This window comes from Zingiber officinale, chromosome 8A (assembly GCF_018446385.1).
Source record: "Zingiber officinale cultivar Zhangliang chromosome 8A, Zo_v1.1, whole genome shotgun sequence".
In the NCBI taxonomy this organism is placed as follows: domain Eukaryota; kingdom Viridiplantae; phylum Streptophyta; class Magnoliopsida; order Zingiberales; family Zingiberaceae; genus Zingiber; species Zingiber officinale.
Window position 1 is genome coordinate 17,707,234 of NC_056000.1, and position 10,168 is coordinate 17,717,401.

Consider the following 10,168-nt stretch of genomic DNA (forward strand, 5'->3'; position numbering starts at 1 on the left):
ATTTATTTACTACAAAATTATTAATCTATTTACTTTAATAAAATATAATATTTGAAAGAAGTTTAAAATAGAATTTAAAATAAATTTAATACAAAATCACATATAAATATTTAAAAAAAATAAAAGAATTACTAATTATAAACATAATTTTAAATTTATATAAATTAGAGATAAATTTACTTCAGAACACAATCTCATCATCTGAAATGTCACACCTCTGCCTTTGCCTCCAACGCCGTTTCAAGCCGACCTTTCCAAGATGAATTCACCTTCCCTTTTGCCACCACAGTCTATACTCCAACCTAGGCGCTTCCGATGTGCTCCAAGAAATTCACGCCACGTTTTCGAGATTTGATTTTCTAATAAGATCATTACTAAAATATATAACTATTATGGTATTTCTTGAGGATATTTATTTTTAAATATAACTATAAGTATTTTATAATGATATTTATTCAAAATCATTAATATTAAAAATAATAGATTATATTAGACTATCTATAATGAATTTTTTTAACAAATATCATTAACATCACTTTAATTTTGAAAGCATATTAACCCTTAAATTAATCATTTATTCTCGTAATATTTTTCTTTCAAATTAATCTCATAACTTAAACCTCTTCTCATTCCCCCTCCACTATTTTTCTCTCATCTATTGCACGAGGTGTGCCACCGTTCATTGTGAGGAGCACTTCCTTAATCGCCTTCACCTCCTCCTCTGCTTCCTCCGTCGCTTCCACGTTCCTCACCACCCATTATGCTTCATTCCGGTCTCCTCCTCCCTTATTCTCTACTTCCGCTCGCCACCAGGTCGTTGTGTCCCCTGTCCGTCGCACCTCCAGCCTTCAGGTAGTGTCACATGAGCAACATTTATGGATATGATATTTTTCTTAAATCGATTTTCAATTTGATCCTTTTTATTTTCTCTCTGATTGGCCTGATTTTGATTCCTTAATTTTTTTTCTTTGCAGCGTGGGCAAGATTAATGTGATCGCCTGATAGGGCAATTCTGATCCTGTTATGTAAAGTGTTTTTCATGGATATTGGCACTATGTGAAAATCAGCAATAGACTTCGGATATTATCTGAAGTAATAGGTAGTTAATTACCGAAGTAGACACACGTGAAGTAAAAAGGTAAATTTTTTACTTCACCACACATTACCGAAGTCTATCACCGGTTCAAAATCAAACCGTTTTCGAAGTAAAAAGCTCTACTACTTCATCAAGACCAATAAAAATGCCGAAGTAGTTGATGATATATTACTTCATAGTTACGTTGTTTGACGAAGTAAACTACGTATACGACTTCACATTTTTTGAATTTTGGCACAGTAAATGTTTTATTTTACTTCTGTATAATTTGACTTAGTCGAAGTATTTATTATTGTATTACTTCATCGTAGTATAGAAGTAATAGAGCATATTTTACTACAACAAAAAAATTCAAATGTAGCAAAGTAATTTATACGAACTACTTCCCAAATTTGATTAGTAGTGAAGTAAATAGTTTCTTTAACTACGCCACTATTTAAATTTATTGAAGTCTTTTGTGTTGTATTACTCCATCATTTATTCATACCATCAAAGTAATTGACAATATTTTACTACAATACAATTTTAATTGACCAAGAGTATATGATAATATGTCACTACAATACAATATTTTTCACTATCAAAATTGAACAAATATATCATAAATATGTATCAAATACAATCCAAAAGTGTATTCATAAAAGACATGTTTAACCATAACCCAAAAGTTTTTGTATCCATAAATCTCTAAATACAATCCAAAATATATCACAACCTACACTTAAGCATCTATATAGAAGTAGACGAATTCTCTCCATTCACTTTTGACTTCATCATACTGTGATTGATTGTAATACTGTTTATTTTTTGATGTTGCAAACTGAAACATAAACAGAAGTTTGAGAGTCAATATAAAATGATTCAATATTTCATAAAGAAGATATTTTATAAAGAAGAAATTCACCTTCATCTCCAATTAGAGATATTCATCCAAGACTATCTCTTTCATGTACCGCATTATACAATATCCACATTCAACACTACCTTTTTGTTTTAGATTACCCTAATGAAATTGACAATGTCATCAATAAGTCATAATCCAAATAATAAGAATTATTAATTGATGTCTAAATACATAGTCACAATACATACCGTCAATTGTTTAAAACCAAATCCTTTTGAAATACCCCTTGATGCATTGTATAACTTGACCCCGCTACATTGTAAAAAATAGAAAGTTATTTTTTCAACCTCTAATGAATTTAATGTATATATTCACAATCAACATAATCTACTACCTACTTGGCCACAATAGTTTACCAAGCATGATCTCGATTCCTATTACTCAAAGAGTCCAATAAATATATCATATTCTTATCTTCATTAATTATAGTTAGGATCCAATGGTACCTGCACAAATGAAAATATAATATTGACTAGTATATAGTAGGAATTGATAAATAATTAAAATCTTACCTAGTGTTATATGAAATGAAGCAGATACTATCTCTGTTTGATGCTCTCAACTGCTCAGCAATATGTTGTGACAATTTACTGCCTTCTTTGCCCACACTACATGTTGGTATGTGACCAAGATCCATAAATGAGACATACTCAGCTCTATTTTCTTTTTTCAAGTATTTGTAAAGGTAACTGCAAGATAATTGTAAGGTAATAATAAAGTAATGGAAAATCTAAATATACCCCATGTAAATCAAAGCAAAAGCATGTGAATAAATATTGCAAACAGAGCATAGCATTTGAACAAACTCAATTTTTTGATAGCATGAAAGACTATCTCTTTTATGTACCATATTACATAATATCCACATTCAATACCACCATTTTATTTTAGATTACCCTAATGAAATTGAAAATACCATGCAATAAACTCATAATCCAAATAATAAGAATTATTAATTGATGTCTAAATACATAGTCACAATGCATATTGTCAATTGTTTAAAATCTGATCCTTTTGAAATATCCCTTGATGCATTGTATATCTTGAGTCTACTACATTGCAAAAAAAAATAGAAAGTTATTTTTTCAACCTCTAATGAATTAAATGCATTCACAATCAGTATAATTTACAACCTACTTGGTCACAATAGTTTACCAAATATGGTTTCGGTTCCTATTACTCAAAGAGTCTAATAAATATATCATATTATTATTCTTCATTAATTATATTCAAGATCCAATGGTACCTACACAAATGAAAATATAACATTGACTAATATGTAGTAAGAATTGATAAATAATTAAAATATTACCCAGTGTTATATCGGATGAAGCAGATATTATCTCTATTCGATGCTCCAAACTGAGCAATAATATGTTGTGACAATTTACTACCTTCTTTGCTCACACTATATGTAGGTATATGACCAAAATCTACAAATGAAACATACTCTGCTCTATTTTCTTTCTTCAACTATTTGTAAAGGTAACTACAAGGTAATTATAAGTTAATGACAAAATAATGGTACATCTAAATATACCCCATGTAAATCAAAACAAAAGCATGTGAACAAATATTGTGAACAAAGCATAGCATGTGAACAAATATTGTATTTAAGACAACATACCTCATGTAAACTGCAAACTGAAATATAAAAAAAATGTCAATAACTTGGTTTGAGATTTTGCTTCAATCAAATAATAATAAATTAATCAGGATGTATTAAGATTTATGACCTTAGAAATACTAGTTCTGAAAATATTAATAGAAGTATGAAAATAAAGTTGTTAGATAAATCACTAATGAATCATCATGCATAGTTATAACACTAGAAAGCATACCAACCATGTAGCTAGAAGAGGTCATTTTCCTAATATATCTATAACCTTAGAATGATTCTATGGTGACCTCTTTCTTGAACCTAGAGTTAAAATTTGAAAAGAAATAGTTAAATTCATCAATCCCCAATTACAAATCTAGGTATTTGAATTTCATATAGGTATTTCTCGACATGCATAAATAACATTTGGTTTGATATACATGTTTAGTAGTAATAATAGAATGTCAAGGCAGATATTGTTGTTGTTATTATTTGGGTAATAAACTTTTGTTCAAAAAGATACCTGCAAGATCATTGTATTATTTAGATATCATGAAAAGGAATCATGAGTCAAATGAAATTCCTTTAATACTGTGTTGACTTGAAACAGGGGAATTAGGAGAGAAGAAATGTAATTAAATTGAAAAGCAGCAAATTATGTTTTTCTCTTTCACTTTTGTTCAACTAAACACATCATAAGATAAACGCTTTCATGAATATATATATATATATATACACATATTCCCTTCACATGATATATAAATTAAAATGCAATAATTTTCAACGCAAGGGCAAAGTTTAAGGAAAAAGACGTTAGCCTTACTACAAGTTGTATTATAAGATTGGACAGGTTGAAAAGGGTAAAAACAAAGAAAATGATTAATCACACCTTAAAATATTCAAGGTGAAAGAACCATTTGCTGCAGATATTTATGAAGAGTCATAATATCAAATCAACTACCAAAATACTCATCTTAACATATTTTTTTTGTTGGCAAAATGGACATGTCAGGAAACTCTACTAAATAAAGTAGTATGAATATCTAATTGAGTAAAAAGCAAGCTCAATATAAGCTCCAATAATTGAAGATAAGTAGAGCACAAGACATAATTGGCCATATGATAAAATAACAAGGAAACAGAAGAAAAATCCAGAGCTAGCAAAGAGAGAAATTGAAGTAGATAGCATAAATAAACAGAGCCTTAAATCAGTAGTGATAAATAAAGTATATAGCATTTCTAATCCTTTTTACAACTACAGTTTCCATAGACAAGTGAATATGCACCTCTAATGCACTATCTAATACTGATGTTCAATTTTCTAATTTAACTTGATCCATCATACGCCATCAACCTAATTGATGGAAATCAAATGGAGTCTACAACCAACTAGTGAAGAAAAGTCAAGATCAACATATTAGGTAAACATAAGATGTACTATTAACCAAAAGGAAAAAAACGTTCAAAGCATTGATGAATCAATCTCTGGAAACAAAAGAAATCTGCTAGAAAAATCAAGCAAAAATTCAACTTGCATCAAGAAAAATAGCAAAAGGGTTCCTGCAATGTAAAACTAAAATCAAAATCAATTCTTTAAAATCGGCATGAGAAAGAAGGAGAGAAACGCCCTAGGCGAATCAACCATGCTTCGTTCCTCTTATCCATACCTCTCTCGACGAGGGAGGTGGAGACTGTGTGGATGGAAGTTATAGGAAAGCCCCGCCTCAAGCGTAGCAGCGACGTGGGGTGCTTCCGCCAAAGTGGAGAGCCGACACAGTGTAGGGGAAGAACTGCTGTGACCTCTTGGACCTGCGGAGGTTGGAGGAGAAGAGGCAGGACAAGGAGCGTGGTGTGGAGAGATGACACCTGTAGGACTAGGAGCATGATAAGGAGCAAAGTAGCACAACCCTCTCCGTGTCGCCCTCCGCCCTTGCCTTTGATTTCCAAGAGAGAAGACCAAGGAGATAGAGCTTGAAGAGAAGATCTTCTACATTCTTCATGCTTTGCTATCACTTGAATTTTATAGAACTTTCCACTATGTTACCAACGTCCAGAACATTCCTTGAGCAACCGAATTACAACACACTAGTCCATGATTACTTGAAAGGAGTCTAGCTGCTTTGCTATTAAAAATTAAGTTTTTAATGTAATTACGGTGTGATTCATTCTTCAAATATAATTTGTTTAAATCTATTCTGATTAGCCGGTCTAGAAGCTACACTTTCAACCACTTGCTAGCACTATTGCAGTCTATTATTTTATCTATTTTTTATTCTAAAAAGTTATTTTTTTTCTTTTTATTCTAAGTGTGGCTATTTCAAATTTCAATTCAAAAGTCTCTTCTGATATTTTTGCTTCTGGGTTATACAAGATATTTTTTGAAATGGTGTTGTTGATAAGATTGGATAGTGTCTTAAGGTGATTAACGAGGTGCTTGATAGCATTCAAAAGTATTCTTTAATCATTTGCTTGGTACTATTTGCTTGCTATATGTTATAATTTTGTTTATTAATATTATATGATTATTTTTTGGCAGTGCTTAGAGTTTATGTGGTATTGTGTTTATGGATATTAAGTTTTTTATGTTTGTTGTGATTTAAATTAATCAATGTATAGTAAGAAGACTAGTAAGTTCATTGTATTGTCTTGTATTTTATTTTGTTATATGTACTTAGAGATTTTAGGATGATTCAAAAAAATCATACCAAAATATTTGTTCACACTGACTTAATGTTCATGACTTTCTGATGTCCAATATTCTAGAGCCAAAAGAGTTTTCATAAATAAACTTGTTGATTTTTTAGCATTGCCTACTAACTATGGACTAATTAGCAGATGAATAATGATGTTGATTATGACTTTTATACGATTTCAATTTATTTGTATTAAAAATTATGATATTGTAAGATTTACTCGTTTCATATTTTAATTTACTAGATTGTCTCAATAAACTTGGTTGATTCATTAATTTAAACAAGAGAAGCAATTCATTTCACAGAATTCAAATTCAAAGACAAGGGATAGCAAAGGGAAGAAATTGAAGACATGCAAGTTATTAACAGGAGGATGAAAAAAGATATTATTGAAAGTAAAATAAAATTGAAACTCATTATCGCATAAACTAGGCAGAGGAAACAAAAGTTTATCGAAGAAGATAGATAAAGAGAAGAAAATCACAAAAAGACGGTTTGTAAAATGATTCAAGAGATGAAATATACAAATCGTTATATCTAGAAGAATTTGATTCCCGTGAGCATCGTAATAGACAATGTAAAGATTATATTACTTGTGGTGAGATTTAAAAATTTATACAATTATTTATAGTTTGATTAATGGTTGAATTTACTTGTATGATGTAAATATTTATTTATCTCAATGTTAATTATATGTTAATTTAGAAATTAGTTCTTTTTAATATTTTAAATTTATTGGAGATGTGTTATTCTTTCTTATAAAGTAATATATAGGTGAGAAATATAGAAATAGAATATAATAAAATTTAGTGATCAATTTAAAAATAAAATTATATATAAATATATAAATAGAATTGTTTATAAATATGATTAAAATTATATTTGATATGCTGATGGGATAATTATGGATTTTAAAAAAAGTTAGAGATATATTTTATATTTGAAATTAATTTTATTTAGTAAGTAAAACCAGTTTTATAAATAGTTTTTAATCCGTTTTTAAATTAGAGATGAAATATTTCTATTTCAAAATTAGCCACAAAGCTTTAAATAATAGAATTTTAAAACGGAATATTCCGTCTCAAACTTTATTCAGAGACGAAAAAATGACTTTCAGAGACGGAAAAATAAGGGGAGATCCGAAGTAGGTAAAAAGTGACTGGATGTTTACGGGGAGGCCTAAAGCAAGTCAAATATGACTAGATACTTGAGGGGAGGTATGGATCGTGAGAGTAGTAATGGTCTTTTATTTAAGGAGGAGATTGTTTGACATACAATTAAAGTCTCATATTGAAAATACATGAAAAATATAATGTTTAAAAGATAAAAGATATCTCCATTGGGATGAGGTCTTTTGAGTAGAGCTCAAAAATAAATGCATGAGGACTTAAGTGTAAACTGGATAATTATATCATTGTGGAGATATGTGATTTTTTTTTTGTTCTAACATAGATAAGCTTGGATTTACAGTAGGAGAAAGGAAAAATGTGAGAGAAAGAGGAAGGTAACCTGGGATGATGACGTTTACGCTCATGGCCCACAGCTCGAGATCATCCCGTGATCAGCTTGGGTAGATCACCTGGCTTAGCTCTGCCATTGGCAGGAAGAAAATTGAGGAAGGTACATAGTTTGAAGGCTTTTTTTCCGATTAGGCTAGGGGCTCTAAAATTTCTGACTCTACCATTGCACATAAGGCACACCTGTGACAATTGAAATACTAGAAATTAGGACATCATGTCAAGAGCATCACGCTTTCTAAATTTACTTGGAGACGAAATGTCAAATCAAGCTATTTATTTCAAGATTAATCGAATGATAAGATCTCAATATAAAAAAAAAGTTAAAAAAAAGGACACCCACTTTATTAGGACATTAAAAGAACATTCTTTTATTTTCTATTTTTTTTAAAAAAGATACTCCCTCAAAAAAAAAATTCAAGCCAACTATATTATGAGCAGAGTAGATCTTCTAATTCGTTTTTTTTTTTTGTCTTCTCCTAGTCCGCTCTATAATTATAGTTGAATTATAGTTGAAATTCAGTTGTAATTGATTGTAATCCCTCCCTTAGTTCACATTCCTATCCATGTTGTAGTTTGGATCGGGGCAGGCGATCGGAGGCCTCCCTCGGCTCGGCACCCGGCAACCTGGTCGCCAGCCCATAGCCAACATCCTTCAAGCGGCCTCTGGAGACAAGGGTTTGAGGTCGTCGCTCGACCGTCGATGGAGACAAGAGTTTAAGGTCGTCGCTCAACCGTTGATGGAGACAAGGGTTTCAGGTTGCCGCACGACCGCTGATGGAGACAAGGGTTTAAGGTCGCCGCTCGATCGCTAGTGGAGACAAGGATTTAAGGTCGTCGCTCGATCGCTGATGGAGACAAGGGTTTAAGGTCGTCGCTTGACCGCTGATAGGGACAAGGGTTTAAGGTCGCCGCTCGACCGCTAATGGTGACAAGAGTTTAAGGTTGTCACTCGACCGCTGGTGGAGACAAGGGTTTAAGGTCGTCGCTCGACCGCTGGTGGAGACAAGGGTTTAAGGTCGGTGCTCGACTGCTGATGGAGACAGGAGTTTATAGTTGCCGCTCGACTTTTAACTTGTCATGGTCGGCCCAAGAGTCTGGAAAGCTTTGGTTTTTATTCATGTCAGCCCTGCAGCCAGAAGGCATATACACATATATTTATATTTGCTCACGCACCACTCACCCGGGCTTGTAGGATTAGAGATTATTTGCGCTCCACTACCACTCGAGTCATCAGCCTCATCCACTATCGGTAAGCCATTAGCCGAACAACCGCTTTATCCCACGCTTCATCCACCAAGTTGAGCTCCATTAACCTTCACCCGCCATTTCCTTCGTCGTAGAGTCACACCCAGTTGGAATCTACTCTAACCTCTACAGGAACCACCGTTTCTCCTCCGTACATTAGCTGGAATGGTGTTACGTCGGTCGCCTCCTTTGGAGTCGTGCGAAGTGCCCATAAGATTCTTGAGAGCTCTTTCGACCAAGTTACCTCCTGTGTGGTCGAGCCGAGTTCGTAAGCCTCTGAGGATCTCCCGGTTTGTGACCTCCGCCTGGCCGTTGCTCTGGGGGTAGGCGACTAAGGTGAAGGTCTGCTGGATGCCATAACCTTCACACCACTCCTTGAGTTTCTAACCCACGAACTGTCTCCCGTTATTCGAGATGAGCTGGCGGGGAATGCCAAACCGATAAATAATGTTCTGCCAGATAAACTTGATGACCATCTGCTCACTTATCTTTGCCAGGAGCTCAACATCCACCTATTTTGAAAAGTAGTCCACAACAACGAGCAAGAACCTTCTGTTGGAACCCCAAAGTGTTTTGATGTGATCAAACAAGCTAAATTAGGTCCTGCGTTTGTTTAACCCTCGTGTCTAAGTGTGCAGGAGCTTAGGAACACAGGAAGTCGAGCGGAAGACGCAACTAGCGAGAAGGATGGCATGGGGAGAGAGCCGACGGGCTCGGTGCGTCCGAGGGACGAGGTGACCGTGGAAGATTACACCGGTGGACGAGAAGAACATGCGCAGCATTCGAGGGACGAGAAACCGGGAAGGAAGACTGCTCGAGGAGAAGGCCGGAACTTGGGTTCGGGTGAGCCCTATTCCGGATGGCCGAGATCACCCAAGCTAGCGGAGCCGGAGCGAACAAGACCCGGACTGAGACGAGCTGAACCGGAGGTGAAAAAGTCAACGTTGTTGACTTTGGGCTCCGGGGCGCCCGGACTTGGATTTTGACCAGGATCGCGTCAAACGCGATCTGATCGTTGGGGGATAAAATTTTATCCCCCCCTGGGCGCCCGGAACCCATTCAGGGCGCCCCGACCAGTGCTATAAATATAGCACTGATCCGCACAGTCAG

The 10,168-nt window shown here is 34.1% G+C and overlaps 1 long non-coding RNA gene across 2 annotated transcripts; it reads right to left on the reverse strand.

Moving 5' to 3' along the window:
• Positions 1 to 1,638: 1,638 nt before the first annotated feature.
• Positions 1,639 to 5,707, reverse strand: LOC122012847. Of its 2 annotated transcripts, none has more exons than XR_006120332.1 (6): positions 5,268 to 5,707; positions 2,513 to 2,689; positions 2,335 to 2,446; positions 2,189 to 2,252; positions 2,001 to 2,099; positions 1,639 to 1,916 (listed from the first exon to the last, which is right to left on the reverse strand). It is a non-coding gene; the product is annotated as an uncharacterized LOC122012847 (long non-coding RNA). The 2 variants fall into 2 exon arrangements; XR_006120331.1 differs by having other exon boundaries at positions 1,640 to 1,916; positions 2,339 to 2,446; positions 5,268 to 5,705.
• Positions 5,708 to 10,168: the final 4,461 nt, after the last annotated feature.